This window comes from Engystomops pustulosus, chromosome 6, assembly GCF_040894005.1.
Source record: "Engystomops pustulosus chromosome 6, aEngPut4.maternal, whole genome shotgun sequence".
Lineage (NCBI taxonomy): Eukaryota > Metazoa > Chordata > Amphibia > Anura > Leptodactylidae > Engystomops > Engystomops pustulosus.
This window is the reverse complement of record NC_092416.1, coordinates 155,376,989-155,402,888: the sequence shown is the minus strand read 5'-3', so window position 1 is coordinate 155,402,888 and position 25,900 is coordinate 155,376,989.

Here is a 25,900-nt window from a genome sequence, read left to right as displayed (position 1 = left end):
CGCCAAAGGATTATTGTCTGTAAAGACAGTGAAAGATGATGCAGCTAGGTAGTCCTTGAACTTTTCGGTCACAGCCCAGACTAACGCCAGAAACTCCAACTTGAAGGAACTGTAGTTCTGGTCGTTTTGCTCCGGTTCTCGGAGGGAACGGCTGGCGTAGGCTATGACCCTTTCAGTTCCGTTTTGGAGCTGGGATAATACCGCCCCTAGACCTTGCTTGCTGGCATCAGTGTATAGGGTGAAAGGCAGACTATAGTCTGGATATCCCAACACCGGAGGTTCAGTCAGCCGTTGTTTGAGCATCTGGAAGGCAGCTTCTCGTTCGGCCGTCCACTCAATGGATACTCGGGAACGTTGGCTCTCTTTTGGCAGGCCCCTTAGAAGCTCTTGCAGGGGAGCCGCCAGCTGAGCAAACTTCGGGATGAAACGCCTGTAATAACTGGCAAATCCCAGGAAGCTTTTGATGTCCCGTACGGTGGATGGGGTAGGCCAGTCGTAGACAGCTGCAATCTTCTCTGGATCTGGCTCAATTCCATGAGCGCTCACCACATGTCCCAGGTACTTGACGCTAGGTTGTAGCAGGTGGCACTTGGAGGGCTTGACCTTCAACCCATGTTGGGTCAGGATTTGGAAGACTTCAGCCAGATGGTGGAGGTGGTCTTCATAAGTCTTGGAGTAGATGATAATGTCGTCCAAATATAGCAGGACGGTCTCGAAGTTGCGATGACCCAAACATCTCTCCATCAGCCGTTGAAATGTGCCTGGGGCGTTGCATAGCCCAAACGGCATGTTGTTGAACTCGAACAAGCCCATTGGGGTGGTGAAAGCCGTCTTCTCTCTGTCTTCTGGTGCCATGGCCACTTGCCAGTAGCCACTGGTCAGGTCCAGGGTAGAGAAGTAGGCAGCTGACCCTAGGGCTGCGAGGGATTCCTCGATTCGAGGCAGAGGATAGGCGTCCTTGTGAGTGATATTGTTGATCTTCCTATAGTCAACACAGAATCGAAGGGTTCCATCCTTCTTCTTCACAAGGACCAGCGGGGCAGCCCATGGGCTGTGACTCTCCCGGATAACGTTGGCTGTCTTCATCTCTTGTACCAGCTTCTTCACCTCTTGGTAGCGGGCTGGAGGTATGGGCCGGTATCGTTCCTTGATAGGAGGATGAGAGCCAGTAGGGATGGTATGTTGGATCAGGGTAGTCTGCCCAAAATCCAGTGGGTGTTTGCTGAAGGCCTGGTGGTGCTTCATAACGACATCCAGGACACCTTGTACTTGGTCTGCAGGAGTAAAATCGTCGTCTCCAATATTGAGCTCAAGCCACCAGGATTGCTCGGCAGGCTCATCTTCAGCACCTTGCTTCACTTCCAACTGTTGGGAGGCAGACAGAGAGGTTTCCACCAAGTCTTCAGGATGGACACTGAAGAGAGTGGCTACGGCTTGATACTTTCTCAGATCCACTGGGGAGTCTCCCACATTTAGTAGTCGAATGGGTACTTGTCCTCGGGATACCGTGACTAGGCTCCTTGCGGCTAGAATGGGCAGGTCTTCATCAGCTGGTAGAGGTTCTACTATCGCCTGGTAGTCTTGACCTTGGACGCCCATGCAGGCTCGACACCATACTAACGTCTCAGTCCCAGGTTGAAGGCGGACAGGTTGGGGATCCTTGATCCGGGCTCTGCAGATTTCTCCATTAGGGCCAGCAAACTTCTGTTGCGCCGCTAGAACCTGCATAGTCTCCTGAATTACCTTCCGGGAACCGTTGGGCACTGTTGGCAGGGAGTCGTGGAGAGCCTTCAGCACTTCAGGGTAGCAGTTGCGGAGGACATTGGTACCCAGCACCAGGGAGAAGTTACCGTTTTCGGGCACACGTGTCACCACGACGCCCTGTCTGGTTAACTCAGTGTCTCCAATGGTTAGCGTGGGCTCCCAGTAGCCGCGGATGGGAACGGGTTTTCTGTTCGTAGCAATAATGTTCAAGTAAGCCTTGGGAGGCTGGACTAAGGATGCTTTTCCTCGGCATTTCTCGAAGGCCGCACTCCGGAGGGTGGTCACTTGAGAGCCGGTATCAATTAAGGCCGGTAGGGTAACTCCATTGATGGTTACATGAACCATGGGGCGAGTCCCCACGAACCTGGGCATCCAGTTAGCATCTCGGGGACTTACAAGTTCTTCCCTTGGAGGTCGTCCCTTAGCTCCAAGGGTTTGTCGTTTAACTGACGACAGTCATTCTCTTCATGCCCATATTTATGGCAGTAGCTGCACCGCTGACGGGGTTTCTTCTGACTCCAGGTGCTTAACGACTTCGCTTCTTTTGGGCGCTGTTTAGTCGGAGATTCACGAGGAGCAGCTGACCGTACCGGGTTCTCTGGAGGTTTCCTCCTCATAGCGGAGACAGTCACTTCCACCTGGGTCAACCGATCAAGGATTTTATGCAGGGTGTCCGCCAGATTAGAGACCTGTCCTGCTAAGTCAGCAACTTCCGTAGCCGCAGGAGTAGGTGATGTCGACTGCGTTGGATAGCAAGCTAGAGCAGATTCCTCCATTTCCACGGATTCAGGCTCTTTCTGCGGTCCAGTAGGCGGTCGGTCCCCTAATATGTCAATGGCAATTTCCTTAAACTCAAGGAAAGAGGCCTGGGCATGTTGAGAAGAGATGATCTTTAGTTGACACCTTTGATTTCTATCAACAAGTCCATTGATAAATTGTTCCCTTAAGGTTTGGTCAGAGGTTTCAGCGTCTTTGGGCTCAAGGCAGGTGATGGCCTTCCATGTCTCCTGTAGGGAGAGGGCAAAGTCTCGGAGGGACTCTTGGGGCTTCTGTCTTTTCCCGAAGAATTTCTGCTTCAACTCGGAGACAGTACACTTGTCAAAGGTGTTACGTAGCCTATCAAGAATCTGGACCACATTCTGACACTGTTCTCGGGGAGAGTATGTGATTCTCCCTCGTAGTAGGGTAACCAGGGGGCCCCCAGATAGTAGGGCATAGTCAGAGGCATCATGGTGGGAGTCCCAGGGACACTAGCTGTAGCAGGGCTGAAGGGACTCTCTGGAGGACTTAACATGCTCCGGTACCCTGAGGAGGGACCAGGGGACGGGACTTGCGCCAGTCCCGTATCTTCGTCCTGGGCGGACATGACTGGCCTAGCTGAGGGAAGCCTGTAGGGTTATACAATATCCGTTGCTAGGGGCGATGGCTAGAATGGGACGTGGGCACTTTAAGACACAGTCACTATTCCTTGGGAGGTGAGCCAATAACCTAGCGTCGGAAACAATCTCTACCCCCCTTTAACTTCCCCAGCGGTACTCACTCAGGATCAGCCGCGGTGACAGGACAGCTCCGGTACACGAAGGTCTCCGTTCCCGATGTCCGGCAGGCAGCAGGGCTCAGTGATGCTCAGCGGTGTTCTCCTCCAGTGGCAGGACACGTGCGCCGGAACTCCGGATGAGGCGCACGCTGCTGGCAGGCTTCAGGCGCGGCCTGCGCCGAAATCCAAGATGGCCGATTAACCCTCTTCGTTGCCGGCCGCACACGCTCCAGCTCCTCCTCCACGGTGCTTCGCGCCACTCGCGCAGGGGGCGGAGCCTAATGACGCCTCTGGAGTTCCCGCCAGTCAAGATTTGGCGGGCTTGAAATACTTGCTGCGCCACACGCCTCTGAGGTAAATGCTTCAGGCGCAGCAGCGCCGGATGTAGCAGAGCTGACACAGTTCTTGCAGGAATTAACCTCTTGAGTGCTGGAGCGGCGCTCGACAGCACATGGCAGCAGTATAAAGTTCAATGTAGAAACACACAAACACTTGGGCCTAAACCCGGATGGCATCAGGGTTAGGCAGCACAGTCTTTTTCTTAATAAAGTACAGTCTTTAGTGCCAGGATAAGGCACAGAAGTATATATCCTGTTCGTGACGCCACTTGCAACATCCCCCACCGGGGCCTAGCCCTTTGAGGTGAGGCCTGGAGACAGCCGGGGCCCGCGGTACCGGAGTGGCTGGCGGTTGCGGCCTAAGCACGCTATTGTCACGGTGCTTGGTACGGGGAACCGGAGGGCTGTCCTACAGCCTAGCAGGTCTCCAGCAGGGTGGTGTTGGCAAGAAATGATGAGGGAGAGGCTGCTATAGCGGATCTCCCTGGGGCAACCCCTTAATGTCCCGAGTATGAGTCTCTGGGTGATGGACAGGGTGCCGGTGATGAAGGCAGCCGTATTAGCAGGGACCAGACGGAGACAGAAGTTGAAGAAAACAACTTACAGTTCTTTATTTGAACCGGCAGGAACCGCAGCAACGTGCCTTTAACAGGTAGATGGAGTGCTGAGATGTGAGTTGGAGGGAGCCTCAGGAGATAGTTCACCAGCCTGGATGTAGAGGGCAGGCTGGAAGGCAGCTGTGTCCTGGTAGGAAGCTTCAGCTTGTCCTGTAGGGCTTCAGGTATCACCTTTAAAGGTAAGATGATACCCCTTTTCCTCACTACACTAACTCTAGTCTAATACTCCACTCTTCAGAGGCAGGGGCTAGGCTCTTCCTGCTCTGGTATGGGCTAGACAGAGATTACTCACTCACTCACTCTAAGTCTACAAGATCTTCTCCTCTTCTGGGAGAGACTTCTCTCAGAATCCTTACTGGAATACTCTTCTAATGTTCTCCAGAACATTCCTGGCCAGAGGTTTTATTACCTCCCTTTGGTCAGGTGGTGGCTGCTCCTCCAATCACATCTCAGCTTACAGAGCACAGGATGTAACACATATCATTGGACAACAGCATCTTGCATCATACAAAATACTTAACCTCTGCCTTGCCAGGCAGGATTCACCACTGCAATACCGCTATGTCCTATCAGGACCATGTAGTGTAATGGTATTACATGCAGGTGGGACGTATTCGCAAACCCTCCCTCGCCATTGCATCGGCGAGGGTGTTGCAAATGGATAAAGAAAGTATGGTGGAAAATGACATAACTTTTCAAACAATGTAATTTATTTGCAGAATTGGGAATATCCCTTTAAGGCACCTTCTCTAATGGGATTGAGCAATAAGTTTTCTATGGTATTAGTGTCCTATCAAGGTGTCAACTTGGTTTGTACATTGCCCTATGCTTGTGGATTTTCCACTGATGATGTAATTGCTTAGTACTTTTATGCCATTCACTGGTCGTCCACTTCGGTCCATAGACCTTCTTCTTTCTTCTTCCCTCCCTTGTCCGCACCGCGCTGGGTTGCTTGCTAGAGGACCCCATGACTTTTCTCTCCGTCCATCGTGCACACCTCGCTCAGCAGCCGTCCTCTGCTGTTCCACAGGCTGCCAGCTTATTGAGCGGATGCACGGCGCATGTCAGAATATTACATGTCCTCAACCCCTAGACAACGAGCATGTCACCCACCCCTGTGGCAACAACCATGTTCCCAACCCCCTATGTCAACGAGCAAAGACCTTCTCCTAGACAACAACCCTTTGTTTGTGTGTGTGTGTGTTTTTTTTTTTTTTGCTGAACCCTGCCTGCTGTGGACTACTTCAGATTCGGAGGATTACGTCAATGACCAGCATTTTTTTTTTACAACTAAAATGGTCAATGAGGGTGTGTCCGCATTTTTTTTCAATAAAATGTTCTATTTGTTAATAAGAGTGTGTTTTTCTTTTCTTTGCAACACTCTTCATAGTTTGCCATAGTAATGGTGCTGTCTAGTTGACGCTGCTCATTACTAAGGGCTGGCTTTAGTGTTTAGTGCTAGGAAGAGCTACAAACCAGCACCTGACTGTCTATAGATGGTCAGGTAGTGGGGCGGCTGCAGACTGTTACTGGTTTGCTCGAATAGCCCCTTAACAGTGGTGTATCCCATCCCAGTAATGGCAGGCTGCCGCTGCAGCTTTTTTGTATCTGGCTGATTTGGAAAATAGGGGGAAAGCTTGCACGGCTTTTTTTTTCATTTCTGGACAAAAAAATGAAAAAAAAAAACCCGGTGTGAGTTCCCCTCCTATTTTTCCTTTTTAGGCAAAAGAAGTTGAATATGGCCAACCCCTTTAACTGAAATAAAATCCACAGATCCAGCTCTTCAACAGGGTAAGAACGCACTATAGTGCTAAAAACATGTTGAATGTCTAGTCATCAGGGCCGGATTAAGGTTGGTGGGGGCCCCTGGGCGCAAAATCTGGTGGAGGCCCCCACTGAGTGTAGCGTACATACACGTCCTCCTGCTTCCTTTCCACAATCCCAGCAGTAACACAGCTACATACAGCCGCCTCTCCCCCAGTAACACAGCTACATACAGCCGCCTCTCCCCCAGTAACACAGCTACATACAGCCGCCTCTCCCCCAGTAACACAGCTACATACAGCCGCCTCATCCCCAGTAACACAGCTACATACAGCCGCCTCATCCCCAGTAACACAGCTACATACAGCCGCCTCTCCCCCAGTAACACAGCTACATACAGCCGCCTCATCCCCAGTAACACAGCTACATACAGCCGCCTCATCCCCAGTAACACAGTTACATACAGCCGCCTCATCCCCAGTAACACAGCTACATACAGCCGCCTCGCTCCCAGTAACACAGCTACATACAGCCGCCTCATCCCAGTAACACAGCTACATACAGCCGCCTCTCCCCCAGTAACACAGCTACATACAGCCGCCTCGCCCCCAGTAACACAGCTACATACAGCCGCCTTGCCCCCAGTAACACAGCTACATACAGCCGCCTCACCCCCAGTAACACAGCTACATACAGCCGCCTCATCCACAGAAACACAGCTACATACAGCCACCTCATCCCCAGAAACACAGCTACATACATCCGCCTCACCCCCAGTAACACAGTTACATACAGCCGCCTCATCCCCAGTAACACAGCTACATACAGCCGCCTCGCCCCCAGTAACACAGCTACATACAGCCGCCTCTCCCCCAGTAACACAGCTACATACAGCCGCCTCATCCCCAGTAACACAGCTACATACAGCCGCCTCATCCCCAGTAACACAGCTACATAGCCGCCTCATCCCCAGTAACACAGCTACATAAAGCTGCCTCGCTCCCAGTAACACAGCTACATACAGCCGCCTCACCCCCAGTAACACAGCTACATACAGCCGCCTCGCTCCCAGTAACACAGCTACATACAGCCGCCTCACCCCCAGTAACACATCTACATGCAGCCGCCTCACCCCCAATAACACAGCTACATACAGCCGCCTCACCCCCAGTAACACCGCTACATACAGCCGCCTCACCCCCAGTAACACAGCTACATACAGCCGCCTCACCCCCAGTAACACAGCTACATACAGCCGCCTCACCCCCAGTAACACAGCTACATACAGCCGCCTGGCCCCCAGTAACACAGCTACATACAGCCGCCTCGCCCCCAGTAACACAGCTACATACAGCCGCCTCACCCCCAGTAACACAGCTACATACATCCGCCTCGACCCCAGTAACACAGCTACATACAGCCGCCTCGCCCCCAGTAACACAGCTACATACAGCCGCCTCACCCCCAGTAACACAGCTACATACATCCACCTCGACCCCAGTAACACAGCTACATACAGCCGCCTCGCCCACAGTAACACAGCTACATACAGCCGCCTCGTCCCCAGTAACACATCTACATGCAGCCGCCTCATCCACAGAAACACAGCTACATACAGCCGCCTCGCCCCCAGTAACACAGCTACATACAGCCGCCTCGCCCCCAGTAACACAGCTACATACATCCGCCTCGACCCCAGTAACACAGCTACATACAGCCGCCTCGCCCCCAGTAACACAGCTACATACAGCCGCCTCGTCCCCAGTAACACATCTACATGCAGCCGCCTCATCCACAGAAACACAGCTACATACAGCCGCCTCGCCCCCAGTAACACAGCTACATACAGCCGCCTCGCCCCCAGTAACACAGCTACATACATCCGCCTCGACCCCAGTAACACAGCTACATACAGCCGCCTCGCCCCCAGTAACACAGCTACATACAGCCGCCTCGTCCCCAGTAACACAGCTACATACAGCCGCCTCGCCCCCAGTAACACATCTTTGTATCTACCAGATATGCAGTCCCATTTAACATACACCTCAGCCCGCACCAGACACCCAGTCCCACAGTTTATCCAATTACACACATTTATACACTGATATATTCACAATTTTATATACACACATAAAGTTCTACACTCGTATGCTTGCACCCTTATATATACAAGTATACACACACATTTATGTACCCATATACATTTATACACTAATACACAGAGTATACACAAACTCATAAAGTATATACACACATACAGTATATATACATCACACATACGGCATACACATTATGTATATATATATATATATACACACATTCAGTGTACACTGACCATATATACACATACATGCAGTATAAAAACACCATATACACACATGCTGCATATACATACAGAATATACACACTTACAGCAAATACAGACACATTCAGTATATACAGCATGTTCACACACATACGGGAAATACACACACACACATTCGGTATACAGAGCATATACATACATACCATATACACAGCATATAAACATGAACATACATCATATATACATATATATATATATATATATATATATATATATATATGTGCATATATTTAAATGTGCACATATATATGCTTATACAAATATATGCGTGTATAAATACAGTATATTCATCTATACACAGTATTTACATATATACACTAGCTGCATATATACACAGTATATACACATATACACAGTATATACACATATAGACAGTAGATGCATATATACACAGTATATACACATATACACAGTATATTCAAATACACACTTTATATACACAGTAGAATCATATATACACAGTATATAAATATATAGACAGTAGATGTATATACACATATACACAGTATATACACATATACACAGATACACACAGTATATACATATATACAGAGATACACAGTATATACATATATACAGAGATACACAGTATATACATATATACAGAGATACACAGTGTATACATATATACAGAGATACACAGTATATACATATATACAGAGATACACAGTATATACATATATACAGAGATACACAGTATATACATATATATACAGATACACAGTATATACATATATATACAGATACACAGTATATACATATATATATATACAGATACACAGTATATACATATATATACAGATACACAGTATATACATATATATACAGATACACAGTATATACATATATATATATATATATACAGATACACAGTATATACATATATATATATACAGATACACAGTATATACATATATATATACAGATACACAGTATATACATATATATATAGATACACAGTATATACATATATATATATACAGATACACAGTATATACATATATATATATACAGATACACAGTATATACATATATATATATATATATACAGAGATACACAGTATATACATATATACAGAGATACACAGTATATACATATATACAGAGATACACAGTATATACATATATACAGAGATCCACAGTATATACATATATACAGAGATCCACAGTATATACATATATATATACAGATACACAGTATATACATATATATACAGATACACAGTATATACATATATATACAGATACACAGTATATACATATATATACAGATACACAGTATATACATATATATACAGATACACAGTATATACATATATATTTATATATATACAGATACACAGTATATACATATATATATATATACAGATACACAGTATATACATATATATATATATACAGATACACAGTATATACATATATATATATACAGATACACAGTATATACATATATATATATATATACAGATACACAGTATATACATATATATATATATACAGATACACAGTATATACATATATATATATATATATATATATATATACAGATACACAGTATATACATATATATATATATATATACAGATACACAGTATATACATATATATATATATATACAGATACACAGTATATACATATATACAGAGATACACAGTATATACATATATACAGAGATACACAGTACATACATATATACAGAGATACACAGTATATACATATATACAGAGATACACAGTATATACATATATACAGAGATACACAGTATATACATATATACAGAGATACACAGTATATACATATATACAGAGATACACAGTATATACATATATACAGAGATACACAGTATATACATATATACAGAGATACACAGTATATACATATATACCGAGATACACAGTATATACATATATACAGAGATACACAGTATATACATATATACAGAGATACACAGTATATACATATATACAGAGATACACAGTATATACATATATATACAGATACACAGTATATACATATATATATATATACAGATACACAGTATATACATATATATATATACAGATACACAGTATATACATATATATACAGATACACAGTATATACATATATATATATACAGATACACAGTATATACATATATATATATACAGATACACAGTATATACATATATACACACAATATACATCATATATACACACTGCTAAATAAATATGTAATGTATACTTACCCTATTAGGGTGTTCGGCTGTCCCGTCAGGAGGGTGTTCGGGCTGGGGGGGGGAGCACGGCTGCTTGTTCCAGTGGGCGGGAGAACGGCTTCTTGCTCTCGGCGCCCGGGGGGGGGGGTGATCGGAGGCCAACTGCATGTTCCGGGGAGGGGGGGGGCGTTGGGATGCGGAGGATGACTGCTTGATCCCTGGGGGGGGGGGGGAGGTATTGGTCGGCTGAATGTTCCGGCGGGGGGGGGGGGGGGGGGCGCGGGGAGCGGAGGACGGCTGAATGTTCAGGCGGGGGGTGGGGGGCTTGCGCGGGGAGCGAAGGACGGCTGAATTTTCCGGCGGGGAGGAGTGCGGGATGCGGAGGACGGCTGAATTTTCCGGCGGGGAGGTGTGCGGGATGCGGAGGACGGCTGAATTTTCCGGCGGGGAGGAGTGCGGGATGCGGAGGATGCAGGGTAAGGCTGCTTGTTCGGGGGGGGGGAGGGGGGAGTATGAGCGGGATTCCGAGCGGGCGGGGATGCCTGGCAATGCAGCGGAATGGGCGGGCAGGGGGCGGACGGCTCGGCCATGCAGCTGAAGGGAGGCGGTAACTTGTGCCGGGGGGCGTACAGGTGGGCGGGCAGGCCATGCAAGGGGATATGCGTGGAGGTGGTGACGTGTGGCGAGGGCGGACGACTAAGGGAGGCGGCAGCTGAGGAGTCAGGGACCGGGGAACCGGGGGACGCGATCTGGTGGGGGCCCCCTGGGGGGGCAAGAAGGTGGGGGCCCCGGGGCTCGAGCCCCGGGAGCCCCGCCTATAATCCGGCCCTGACATGATTTAATGGTTCTATATGAGTTTATTGAGGAATTTAACGAAATTAGAGGGAACTGTGTATAAATAAGTACATTTGATGGGTGTTTTATTAAAATGAGTAAATGACATATGATAATTCACTTATTATTATGAAACTCCCACTCATTTACATACAATTACAATTTAAGTACATTAGAGGGGGTACTGTTGGGGATAAGTACATTAGAGGGGGTACTGTAGGGGATAAGTAAATTAGAGGGGGTACTGTTGGGGAGGAGGCGCATTTAAATTTTCACCTCAGGCAGCAAAGAAGCCAGAATCAGCCCAGATAGGACCCCTGTCACACATAGGGGAATGCATGACAGGTGATAGTACAAGCTGATATCCAGGATAAATGAATCAGACAGAAATAACATACCGTATATACTCGAGTATAAGCCAACCCGGGTATAAGCCGAGACCCCTAATTTTACCACCAAAAACTGGGAAAACCTATTGACTCGAGTATAAGCCGAGGGTGTAGTATACAGCCAGCCCCAAGTGGTATACAGCCTGCCCCCCTAATGTATACAGCCAGCCTGCCCCCTCATGTATACAGCCAGCCTGCCCCCTCATGTATACAGTCAGCCTGCCCCCTCATGTATACAGCCAGCCTGCCCCTCATGTATACAGCCAGCCTGCCCCCATGTATACAGCCAGCCTGCCCCTCATGTATACAGCCAGCCTGCCCCCATGTTTACAGCTAGCCTGCCCCTCATGTATACAGCCAGCCTGCCCCCTCATGTATACAGCCAGCCTGCCCCCTCATGTATACAGCCAGCCTGCCCCCTCATGTATACAGTCAGCCTGCCCCCTCAGGTATACAGTCAGCCTGCCCCCTCATGTATACAGCCAACCTGCCCCCTCACGTATACAGCCAGCCTGCCCCTCACGTATACAGCCAGCCTGCTCCTCACGTATACAGCCAGCCTGCCCCCATGTATACAGCCAGCCTGCTCCTCATGTATATAGCCAGCCTGCCCCTCATGTATACAGCCAGCCTGCCCCCATGTATGTTGAGCACATTTAAAAAAATAAACTTAATTCTCACCTTCCGGCAATACTCACCCCCGATCCTCTGCGGTGGCTCTCGATCCCCGGCAGCGTCTTCTGTCTTCTCTTGCCGGCGGTGGCGTGTCCATGCGATCTCCCCGGCGGCGCTCACTATGATGCGGCAGTGTCGCCACTGATGACGTCACACCGCCGCATCATAGTAAGCGCTGGCGGGGAGATCGCATGGACGCGACTCCGCCGGCAAAAGAAGAAAGAAGACAGCCGCAGCCGGGGATCGAGAGCCACCAACGAGGATCGGAAGCCGGCGCAGTGGATCGGGGGTGAGTATCGCCGGAAGGTGAGAACTAAGTTTATTTATTTAATGTGCTGAACTTCGGGAGCCGCCGCCGGTGGATCCGGGCACCGGAGGGTGAGTATTAAAATTTATTTTTTTTAATTGACTCGTGTATATTTTTGTGCTGAAAAACTCGGCTTATACACGAGTATATACGGTAAATATTGCATGAGAGGGACAGATGTAAATGCACATCACACATCATAAGAATATGTGGGCTCTGAACTGGAGGAGAACAATCCATAGGAGAATGAAGGCGAGCAGGGATGTAATGTGGTGTCACTGATTACCTGATGGAATAGTGATCCAGGTGGATATATACTGTGATTAAAAATGGGAAAACCCCTTTAGGGTGCGTTCACACGTTGCAGTTAAAACGGTTTTAGGTGCAGTTTTGTCATTTGAACAGGTGAAAGACATGAACTGAACGAGTGAATTTGATTTTGAAGGGGAAACCTGCTCCACAAATGTCATTCACCCATTTAGTTCATGAATTTCACCTGTTCAATTGACAAAACTGCACATAAAACCATCTCAAAGCTGATTGCGATGCAGTTTTAACTGCAACGTGTGAACGCACCCTTAGGTATTTACAACCCAATCTGTGTCTGTGGTCACATGTTCCGCTAGCGTTTCGTTTCTTAATGAATCGCTAGTGTAGGGGGAGGGCGCCTTCCCACGTGGCGTTTTTCTTGCGTTTTTAAATGCATCCAAAACGAAAAGCAAATGCGTTTGCAATGAAATGCATACGTTTCATTGGAAACGCATGCGTTTTAGGCAAACCCCCCTCTCACTTGCTTTTTGGATGCTTTAAAATCGCAAGAAAAACGCCACGTGGGAAGGCGCCCGGACTCGGCCCCATAGCATATGCGATCAGTAACCAGCACCCGGTGTCTTGCACGATACAAGACAAAAATGCAAGACACCGGGTGCTGGTTACCAATCGCATGCATTCCATTGGAAATGCTTATGGGTTCGGGTCTAGCCGACCGCCCCCCCCCCCCCCCCCCGCCAAGTGTTCCGCAGCACTAGCGGATTGTTTGACCCCAGCCTAAGGGCGCGTGAACTCGTGAACACGCCCTCAGGGTTTATTTTTATGGCGATATTAAAGCCGTATTAAGCCCTGTAATTATCACTGTATCAGATTTTTAAAGTGGTCATCATGAATATTTTCGATGCAGCGTCTTTCTATGGTGTCACATCAAATGAAGACCCAGTGTCCTGCTGCTGTGATGGCTGAGCTGTGTTATAACAGCCAGTGTCAGCCAGTGTTCACACGACCGTTGGGTATATACGTCCCCCAGCAATAGGCGCACAGAGCTATACTGCTCCATACCCGGGAAGAAGATAGGACATGGGCACCGTGCACACCATGTGCTCACCTCCTCCTCTTCTCCAGTGCGCCGATGTGGCACACACAGCAATAGATACATCATATATAATTGTATTTGGTGGGCCCCAGGAACCTGAGGCCGAATTCACACATTCAGAATTTCAGATGAAGTCTTTGAAGCCAAAAGCAGGTGTGGATCATATTGGGTGAGCACATACCACTGAGAGGTGGTTTGGACATTAAAACTGACTCAGAAAAACTGAACGTGTGAACGCACCCCGAGTCCAACACTGATCACAGCTCCTCCCTGGCACTAACACCTGGGAACAGAAAAGCTCAATCCTAGGTGTTTAACCCCTTAGTGGCGATTGTGGGACGTCACAGGCAGGTGAGGCTTCTTTGAGGAGAAAAAAAATAACATGTAAAGAGAACATACTACACAACAACACAATAAAATCCGACAGAGTTCACCATCTTTTTTGTGGTGCATCTTTAACATTGGGCTTGTGACACAATTTGAAAGTTAAATATGGCGCTGGTCCGAATCAGTGGGACTGTCTGACAGCACAACCTCTAATTTGTGTTGCATGGAAGCCAGCGCAGCTACGCCACAAAAAGGTTGTGTGCGACACAATCCCAGCACAGCGACTTCTTAAATACCTGTGCAAGTCATCTTGGCCATGAAGAACGTGAACAGTCCAACTAAAGTGCGTCACAAAGCCCTTAGTAAATGTCCCCCACGTTGTAGTACCACACCCGTTCCAACCCTTCCAGGCTAAGAAACTATACTTGTATTTATCCCTTATAACATACACAAAAAATGAAGGTCGTTTAAGGTGAAATCCCTATAAATTTGGTATCGCTGTGTGTATATTGACCCAGAGAAACAAAGTTATAATATTATTTATGTTCCACAGTAAATGCAGACATTTCTTATCAAAAAACAATGTCAGATTTGTGGAGTTTCTTTTTTTAAATAAACAGCACAGAAAGGGTTAAAAAAAAGCTCAACTGCAGGACATTTAAAACTCTAAATTAAAAAGTAAAAAACTAATTTGTCCTTAAGAAAACATGACCCCATACAGCTATGGTGATTAGAAAATAAAAAAGTTATGGCATTGACGAAAAAAACCCATGAAAAATAGCCTGGTCATGAACATAGAAAATAGGTAAGTGGTATTATGGTTATAATGATCCCCAAGTTTATTTTGGTGCTCTCTTGAGCTTGGATCTGTAGTTATGGACTGAGCTTGATTCTGGTGCTATATTTATGAACTACGCTGGGTTCTGGTGCTGTATTTATGTATTGAAGTTTGTTCCTGGTGCTGTATTTATGTACTGATATTCATTTTGGATTTATGATATTTGCCAGTTCGGTGGGTGAACAGCAATTTAGGGATCAGGAGACTGTTTTAGTTTCTGAATTTTTAAAGCAGCCAGGTGAGTTCACTGTAAAGGGACCCACCGAGGCTCTGTCGCCCAGGGGCCTATTGAAACCTGGAGCCAACCCTGATAACAGACAGTCTTTAGTATGACACAGGATTTTCTTATTTACATGGTGGGAGTGGCATCAGTCTTATGTAAAGAAATGTTATAGGGGGGTCAAAAGATTTCTATGGGACCCAGACTTTCCTAGTTACCCTGCCTATACGGTCTCAATAATACAGATCTCCACTAATAGACAAATTGCATAAGAGTGGCTCCATAAGAGTAATGGTGCATGACTGTTCTCTATTAATTAATTAATTAATTATGAAGCTGACAGAGATCGCTGAGCGCCATGCTCGGCAATTTCCATCAGCTCCATAGAGATTAATGGAGCAGAACGGTAATGCACAGCCGTCTGCTCCATTAGTCTCCATCGGACCCCTCGTTTTTGCGATCAGCGGGGGTCTCAGCACTGAGACCGCCACTATTCAGCAAGTTAAGCCATATCCCATGGATAGGGCCTAACTTCTCTTTGTGGGAAAACCCCTTTAAATATATCTTATCGGAGGAAAGTGCTTCCTCCTCCACTTACTTTGGCTTTTTATCATCCTCCCTCCTTCCCTCTATATCTGCCTTTCACTTAAAGATCTCTGCTGAATTCCATTTTGCTAGCAGAATGGACAAAATCTCACTGTGGTGTCAGATTATATAGAAGTTCAATGGAGAGGGGAGGGGGAGAAGTGAGTCTCAGCAGCTAGGCCTCCACCTATAAGGCCTGAAATATAAGCATAGAGACTGCAGAGCTGCTAGCAAGTTCATTTTTCATTCAGTATGTGTATTTTTATTTATTTTATTTCCTTTTAAATGAAATCTACCACTTTGTAATATGTCTTTTAACCAAACATACATTTGGATAGCTGCAGGAATGTTGATGCTGGATCTCATCTTGTATAGTCTTGGAGCAGAGCGTTTTCATCAAAAAAACTAAATGTAAACTTATGCTAATAAGGCTTTGGCGCTCCTGTGGCCTTAATATAAGGCACTAGAGGCTTTCCTAATACCCTAATTATGCATGCCTCCAGTGTGCATGAGATAGCACGGCCATTCCTTCTACCGAGATCCGATCACTGAATTCTCCAGAAGTGTAGTACATGCGCTCTAGTCATTGGTAGCACGCGTCGAAGCAGCACGTCAGTGCGTATCTTCATTAAGGAGCACTCCATAGCAGCCGGCTGCGCTCTACACCGGACGAATGCACATACGCTATAGACCCCGAGAGCTCAGTGACATCACGATGGGAGTGCTAGCTCATGCACGCTGAAGGCATTTTCACATAATGATAGGTAGGTACACGTCACCCCTTTTTATAACTGGTATCTGCTGGGGCTCAAGTTGGGGAACCATACAGAATCTCTTTCCTATTTTCTATTGGTTCCTCGATTTTCCATTCTCTTCAGATTTGGTACTCATACACATCTTTATATTACCTATACACACCGTACTGTATTTGTATTACTTATTCTGTATATGTGCCATAAATTTCCCCTAATGACATACACATAACACATGATCTTTCCAAGGTTAGTAATGACAAGTACATAAGTAGAACAGGAGGACTTCTCTGTGATTGTTATATAAAGTAATACTTTATACATTAAGCTAGAGCAGTGGTGGCGAACCTATGGCACGGGTGCCAAAGGCGGCACTCAGAGCCCTTTCTGTGGGCAGCCAGGCCATCGCCCCAGCACACCAGACAGGACTGCTTCCTGCAGTCTCAAGCAACTTAAAAGATGCTGCTTTTAGTCATATATTAAAGGGGTTGTCCGAGTTTAAAAAAAAATATATATATATGTGGCCGGGAGCGGGCTGCCTAAAATAATAAAGCTGTACTTACCTTCCGGTGCCCTCCGGTATCCAGCTTCCGGCCGGCCGTGGCCGGGTACGCCTATCCGTCCCTATACACAGCATTGTGTATGGGGGCCGGAAGGTTGTCGGGTCCGGCCGGAACTGAGTCCAGCGCTGCTCCGGCGGCCATGTTTGTTTACATGGCGGCCGGACCGGAGCGACAGCAGCGCTGGATACGGGAGGGCACCGGGAGGTAAGTACATCTTTATTGTTTTAGTCAGCCCGCTCCCGGCCACATATAGGTTTTTTTTTAAAACTCGGACAACCCCTTTAAAGTGATACTTATTTCGCTACTTGAGACTATAGGAAAAAGGGAGAATGTGTGGACAGGGCTGAATTATCTTTGGAGGATCTTCTGCTGGCCCCACAATTCTCTGTGTACAGAGGGACACTGGAAAGAAGCTTAAATAATGCAAATTTTCCATCTTTTCCCTAGGAGGCCAATATGATCAAAAGTTGTTGAAGAACAGGGAGCAATAAGTTACTGCTTTCATTTTTGGTTGGCACCTCACAATAAATAAGGGGGGTTTTTGGGTTGCATTTTGGGCACTCGGCCACTAAAAGGTATAATTTTATAGATCATCTGGACCATTTTCTAATATTTTCTTTGTCACACTGCAAGTTCTGTGAATGGATCATCCTGCAGACCTGGTGTCTTACTTTTTTCCGCCAGCACCGCCCCATAGCCGCCAGGTTGTAGTTGTGTTATAGAGTCCTCGCTGTAGTTGCATTTAAAAAGGGCCAGTCTGCAAGGCTTGTAATGCAATCCATATGTAGCCGAGGTAATTTAAAGGGGTATTCACATTTGGGCAAATTAATGTTATTGTTTGTATAATGCAAAGTTATCACATTTTCCAATATACTTTCTGTATCAATTTTTCGCAGTTTCCTAGATCTCTGATTGCTGCCATTATTCTATGTTTACTTCTAGTGGATAGAAATCTGACCATGGTCACAAAGGTGCACAGCTCATTATTGTCACAGAGAATAATCAGAGCTGTAGGATATAACGAGCCGTGCACCAGTGTGACCATGGTCAGATTTCTGTCCACTGAAAGTAAACAGAAGCTTTCCATAGACTGACAGCAATCAGAGATCTAGAAAACTGTGAGGAATGGATAAAGAAAGTATGATGGAAAATGACATAACTTTTCAAACAATGTAATTTATTTGCAGAATTGGGAATACCCCTTTAAGGCACCTTCTCTAATGGGATCTAGCAATAAGGTTTCTATGGTATTAGTGTCCTATCAAGGTGTCAACTTGGTTTGTACATTGCCCTATGCTTGTGGATTTTCCACTGATGATGTAATTGCTTAGTACTTTTATGCCATTCACTGGTCGTCTCAATCGTCAATTGCTCCACTTCGGTCCATAGACCTTCTTCTTTCTTCTTCCCTCCCTTGTCCGCACCGCGCTGGGTTGCTTGCTAGAGGACCCCATGACTTTTCTCTCCGTCCATCGTGCACACCTCGCTCAGCAGCCTCCTCTGCTGTTCCACAGGCTGCCAGCTTATTGAGCGGATGCACGGCGCATGTCAGAATATTACATGTCCTCAACCCCTAGACAACGAGCATGTCACCCACCCCTGTGGCAACAACCATGTTCCCAACCCCCTATGTCAACGAGCAAAGACCTTCTCCTAGACAACAACCCTTTTTTTGTGTGTGTGTGTTTTTTTTTTTTGCTGAACCTTGAGCCTGCTGTGGACTACTTCAGATTCGGAGGATTACGTCAATGACCAGCATTTTTTTTTTACAACTAAAATGGTCAATGAGGGTGTGTCCGCATTTTTTTTCAATAAAATGTTCTATTTGTTAATAAGAGTGTGTTTTTCTTTTCTTTGCGACACTCTTCATAGTTTGCCATAGTAATGGTGCTGTCTAGTTGACGCTGCTCATTACTAAGGGCTGGCTTTAGTGTTTAGTGCTAGGAAGAGCTACAAACCAGCACCTGACTGTCTATAGATGGTCAGGTAGTGGGGCGGCTGCAGACTATTACTGTTTTGCTCGAATAGCCCCTTAACAGTGGTGTATCCCATCCCAGTAATGGCAGGCTGCCGCTGCAGCTTTTTTGTATCTGGCTGATTTGTAAAATAGGGGGAAACTCGCACCGTTTTTTTTTCATTTCTGGACAAAAAAAATGAAAAAAAAAACCTGGTGTAAGTTCCCCTCCTATTTTTCCTTTTTAGGCAAAAGAAGTTGAATATGGCCAACCCCTTTAACTGAAATAAAATCCACCGATCCAGCTCTTCAACAGGGTAAGAGCGCACTATAGTGCTAAAAACACGTCGACTGTCTAGTCATATACCTGTTTTATGCCTGTGGACGCCATGGATTGATACAATAATCTGTTGAAGAGCTGGATCTGTGGATTTTATTTCGGTTTGGATACATTGCCCTAGCAGCAGGGTGGATCCGTGCACTCTAAGATGACACCCAGGATCTAGGTGAGCTGTGGGCCAACCCCTTTAACCCTTTTGTACATGATATGTCACAATGTGCCACTGCCATATTGTATCAGAGCTTCAGAAATGATAACTAAACGTCACTCCCCGATGACATCATGTGCTGCATTATGCAGCAACCACCCAGTGTGTATGAAGAGGCCTCAGCCTCCAGCCTCCATCTTATATTGTGGCCTCCCCCTCTTCTTGCATCCCCTCGCAGGCCCTGCCCAGTGTGGAATAGGCCCGTTCACCTGGACGAAGCTACCCCTTACCCGTTTAGAGCTTGGCTTCAGACAGCCATTCAGGTACCAGGGGGGAGTCCGGCAGCCCCCACAGCAAAAAGTCAAGTGAGAGGACATTGCATATGTAAGATGTGTGTGTATGATTTATACAAAATGTATGTATGATGACAATGTATGGAATGTATGATGCGTATGATGTATAAGGTGTACGTATGATGCATGTATGTTCTATGTATGTTGTGTGTATGAATGATGTATATAAGGTGTATGTATTGTTACTGATAGCCCTAATATGCTACACTTCATACTGTAATATCTATGTGCTACTGTGAGATGAAATAATCGCAGAGACACCGGAGATACTGATAATAAATCTTTTATTGGCAATAAACAGAGGAGCCATAATGGCTTGTATTATAATAAAATGGGAGTAGGGGTCTCTGAAGGCCCCAACCCCCCAGTGATCCAGAGGAAGGCGAAAAACCCCCCAGAGATCTCTGCCTCAGAGGGGAAAAAAATTCCTTCCTGACCCCAAATATGGCGATCGGTTATCACCCTGGATCACATCTATCCATCTGCCTATTGCTGACCTGCTCCGAAAAGCGGCCATGGGACTCAGACTGTCCATTCAAGAAAATACAATATACAACATATGAGTCTACACTATTGCCCTCAGTCTTACTATATCTTATAATTTCTCAGCCTGCCCCACAGTTTACAGTCTAGATCAGGGGTGGGCAAATATTTTACCCATTGGGACACATGAGAAGGTGGAAAGGTTTTAGAGGGCCGAACTAAAATACCTAGACTCAGATACTCAATACCAAACGGCCCCTCTCATTACGCTCATATTCATAACTCCCCCTCCCGTTAGGCCCCCAATTATAATGCCTCACCTCTAAATGCCCCCTTTTATAAGGCTCCCTCCATTAAATGCCTCTTCTCCTAATACCCCCTTTTATAATGCTACCTCCGATATGCCCCCCTTTATAGTACCCCCTCCCTATTCCATCCTCCCATCCTCCTACCCTCCTATTCCAGTTTAAGTTTTTTTAAAAATAAGACAATACTCACCTTTTCCCAGGGTCTTCTTTCCTACAGTGAGGCGCCCAGTACCGGCGACGCACAGACGTTCTAGTGTTGCCGGTACTGGGTGCCATACTGTGCATATTGGCAGAACAGGAAGTGTCACAGGCCCCGGCAGAGCCGCTAAGTATCTTTGACTACCAACGGGACCACCCACCACAATCTGGCAGGCAGTCACTGGAGTCAAAGATACTTAGCGGGCTGGATGTAGGTAATGATAGGTCTGACCTGGTGTAGACCTACGCATCAACCTGTGCCAGGACTAGAGAAGGCTAGGGGCAGTGCGCAGGCGCGGTGCAGGAACACCCCTCGCCAGCCCGCAATGCAGCCAGCCGTTTCCCCTCTTCACACCCCTCCACAACCATTTGGGGTGGAGGTGGCAGAAGGCGGAAAATAGACCCATTTCCTAACCGTATGCCAGGAACTGCACCTATTTCAGGGTACGCCTTATTTTAGGCCACCCTTCCCTATAAGAAAAGCGGAGTCCTGATGCTTAGCCTTCGCCTATCACTACAACATACAATAAGCCTCTACTGCAATCTACTATATTTCCCGCTGGCTTACAATATCTTAGAATTTCTTATCCTGCTCTACACAGCTTCTAGTCTAGATAAAGGATTCCTCTCTGTTATAATCTGGTGATGACCAGGGCGCCGCATATCTCTCCCAGGATCAGGCTACATGTCGAATTTGGCCACAATACACTGTATGCATACAGGGGACACAGTGCAGCGCTGCCCCCTACAGCCAGTGAGAGTGAATGGGATCATGAAGCGACTGACAAGGGCTTTAAGCATGACACGATAGCCCCATGTTGATGTTGTTAGACCGCCGTGTCATGTTGCAGCGTACATGACATAGTGACTGATGTTGGATGTTATGACGCCACCATATCATGCTCGCAACATATGTGACACAATGGGGGAAATTCATCATATCCCGGTGCTTTGTGCGCCAGTGTATGATGAGGCCTCCACCCCCGGCACACACCGGATCTATCAGGAAGCTCCAGCCTCATGATAAATCCTGCAGTGTTGCACCGTGGGCAGTTTAACACAGTTCTACGCTGTTGTAGAACTGCGCATTAGCCTGCACCAGGTACTGGCGCAGACTATGGGCAGTGCGCAGGCGCAGTGCAGGAACACTTAGCGCCAGCCCACAATGCCGCCAGCCGTTCCCCCCCTCAACACCCACTTAGGGTGGAGGTGGCAGAAAAACATGACCGCCGTGTCATGTTGCAGCGTACATGGCATAGTGACTGATGTTGGATGTTATGACGCCACCATATCATGCTCGCAGCATACGCGACACAATGGGGAAAATTCATCATATCCCGGTGCTTTGTGCGCCAGTGTATGATGAGGCCTCCACCCCCGGCACACACCGGATCTATCAGGAAGCTCCAGCCTCACGATAAATCCTGCAGTGTTGCACCGTGGGCAGTTTAACGCAGTTCTACGCTGTTGTAGAACTGCGCATTAGCCTGCACCAGGAACTGGCGCAGACCATGGGCAGTGCGCAGGCGCAGTGCAGGAACACTTAGCGCCAGCCCACAATGCCGCCAGCCGTTCCCCCCCTCAACACCCATTTAGGGTGGAGGTGGCAGAAGAACATGACCGCCGTGTCGTGTTGCAGCGTACATGACATAGTGACTGATGTTGGATGTTATGACGCCACCATATCATGCTCGCAGCATTATTAGCAGAGCCGGATCAATCATTGGCGCTCTTGGAGACGATGGGCCTGCTCTCAATGGCAACCACGGTCGGTAGACCACTGGCAGGGGGGGGGCAGAATATGTAATAATTCATTGTGCGTGGGACAGAATATTAAATCATTCATTGTTGAGGGGCACAGAATATGTAATAATTCATTGTGGGGGGAGAGAATATGTAATAATTCATTGTAGGGGACAGAATATGTAATAATTCATTGTGGGGGGGCAGAATATGTAATAATTCATTATGGCGGGACATAATATGTAATAATTAATTGTGGGGGACAGAATATTAAATAATTAATTGTGGGGAGACATAATATGTAATGATTACTGAAATGTCGATTAGCAGAAAGGGTTTTTAGGTTTTTTTTAAGGTATAAATGGGGGGGGCACCCATAAGGAATTTTGTCCCGGGGCCCGGTGGATTCTAGTTACGCCACTGATCTTATACTTTCTTATCCTGAGCTTCTAGTCTAGATAAGTACATGTGAAATGTACTTGCATAGGTCGTTATGAAGTGTTTGCGCCAGCTTTATGTCACAGCTGTACTGTGTCCGCTGCATCACAAAACCTTGCACCTTGCATTTGCATCGGGCGCCAAATTTATTTTGAAAGTCTGACATTTGTGGCGCACACTCAATAAACCGAGTGCACCAAAAAACAACTGGTGCAATCAGTTTACGTATGACTAGTTCGTGCATGGTGTGCCAGGTTATTGGAGACCATGCGCCGGTCTGTGCTCTCTGCACGGTAGCTAGCACCCTGTGTCTTCCATTTAACAATACAACACTCCGGGTGCTGGTTACTGATTGCATGCGTTTGCATAGACACGGGCCGTGGCCCCCATGTGCTTTGATACCACTTCTAAATGGAATCACAGGGGTACGTGTGACCACATCCTGAGGGCGCGTTCACACGTTGCGCATTTATTGCGTTTTAAAACGCATTACAACAGCTGAGATTAGGTGAGGGGCCTAATTACATTACTGTTAATGTTTCCATTTACAAAACGCATTGTAAACGCGATGTTAAGGCATGTGTTAACTATGCGTTAACGCATGTGTTTTGTTAACGCATGTACTAACATTGCGTTAACACATGTAAATAGTAATGTAAATGGCCAAATCACCTCTCCTTAGCTGTTGTAATGCTTTTCAAACGCAATGAAAACGCAACGTGTGAATACGCCATAAGGCTTACAATCATTCTTCTAATAAAAGAAATCTACAGAGGGGACATTGCCTCTGGCTGACCTTTGGTTGCTAATCTTGTATATCTTATTGTTGATCGGGTCTTGTCGTGTAGTCGTGAAGCGTTCAATCTGCCTAATAAACAGAAATAAGAAACATGTCAATAATCATTTACAACCTTAAATTTTATAAATCTGTAGGACGATGAGAGGCCACACCCCTTCCTAATGAACCCGCCCTTTCATGTCCACTTTTGTAATATTAGCAATTTGTAAAAATAGACATCCTATTTATAGATACGGAAGATACCAAAATCATTTGTGTAACATGGGCTAATGATAAGGGCACAGCCTGCATCAGGTGGGGGGAGGGGGGGGGATATTAAGGGCAACTGTTACATTGCACATTTAATGCACATTAAATTCACATTAAATTATATAATGTCCACAAATTGCCAAATTGCCGAACTGAATAAGTTCCTAATAGATTTGATGTATTTTCCTGCAGCATAGTATAAATTAAGAAGGACATAGGGGAGATTTATTAAGATTGGTCCATTATGCACCAGTTTTAATATTCTACCCCCTGATGCACAGTGCCCCAATATACCAAGAGGCCCAGCCTGGGGTACAGCTCCGCAGGACTTATTCTGCAGGCTATAGTAAATCCTCCCTCTGGCCCCCTCCCTGCCATCCCCAATTTACAAAAAGGTGGTATGGAGGTAGAAAAGGGGGAAACGTTTTCTTAAGCCTTTTCATGCCTAGAACGCCTGAAAACTGACATACAAGACACGATAAATTCAGAGTGTATGAAAATTTAGGAGGTGGGTGCACTCTACAGTAAGAGTCTAAATCTATATATAAATCACTTTGTCTAACAAAATTAACCCCCTTATCTTTTTGTAGATTCACTTGCCAACCCCCCCCCCCCTTCCTTTCTTCCATCCCCCCCTTCCTTTTTCCATTCCCTTCCTCATCGGTTCAGTTTGCTCCTTCCCCAATTTTCTTCCTTTCCTCTACCCTTCTTGCTGACTCACCTTCTTCCCACACCCCTTGCTGACTTACCTTCCTGATATTCGGCCTCCTCATGAGCAGCTCACAAGGAGGAGGTATCCATACCCTCACATACACAGATATGTACAATGCTACATAATGATAGACATATGCACTCTACAAGCTCGGAAGCCCCTCATTGTGATGTCATAGGTCAGTTCATTTGCATATGTTCTGCTCATTTGCATATGCAACTTCCAATGTTATTTTTTATACTTCCTGGTGTCCCCCTTTAAAAACTACCTGGTCTCACTGAATTAACCCCCTTCTCCGTCTGCTGACTTACTTGCCAGCTCCACCACCTCCCTTCTTCTCGACTTACCTATCAACCTTTCCTCTTCCTTTTTTGTGACCTACCTTACCTTTCTCCTCGCTTTTTGCTGACATACCTATCCACTTACCCCCACCTTTCTTACCTTCCCCAATTTACCTGTCTGCTCCTCCCCCATTATTCTTCCCACCCTCTTCCTTCTTACCTTCCTGGTCCTCTCCCTTCAGTCCCCTGATAACAAATGAGCAGCTCACAAGTGTCAACTCTTTTTATACCAGTGCCCCATTATGATGTCAGCAGATATTATAATACTTTCAAATTTATGTAAATGTGGAGAAGGTCAATGACACTCACATACACATAGCGGGAGATTTCTCATGAGTTTCTGTGGTAAAACTGGTCTAGTTGCCCATGGAAACCAATCAGAGCTCAGCTTTCAT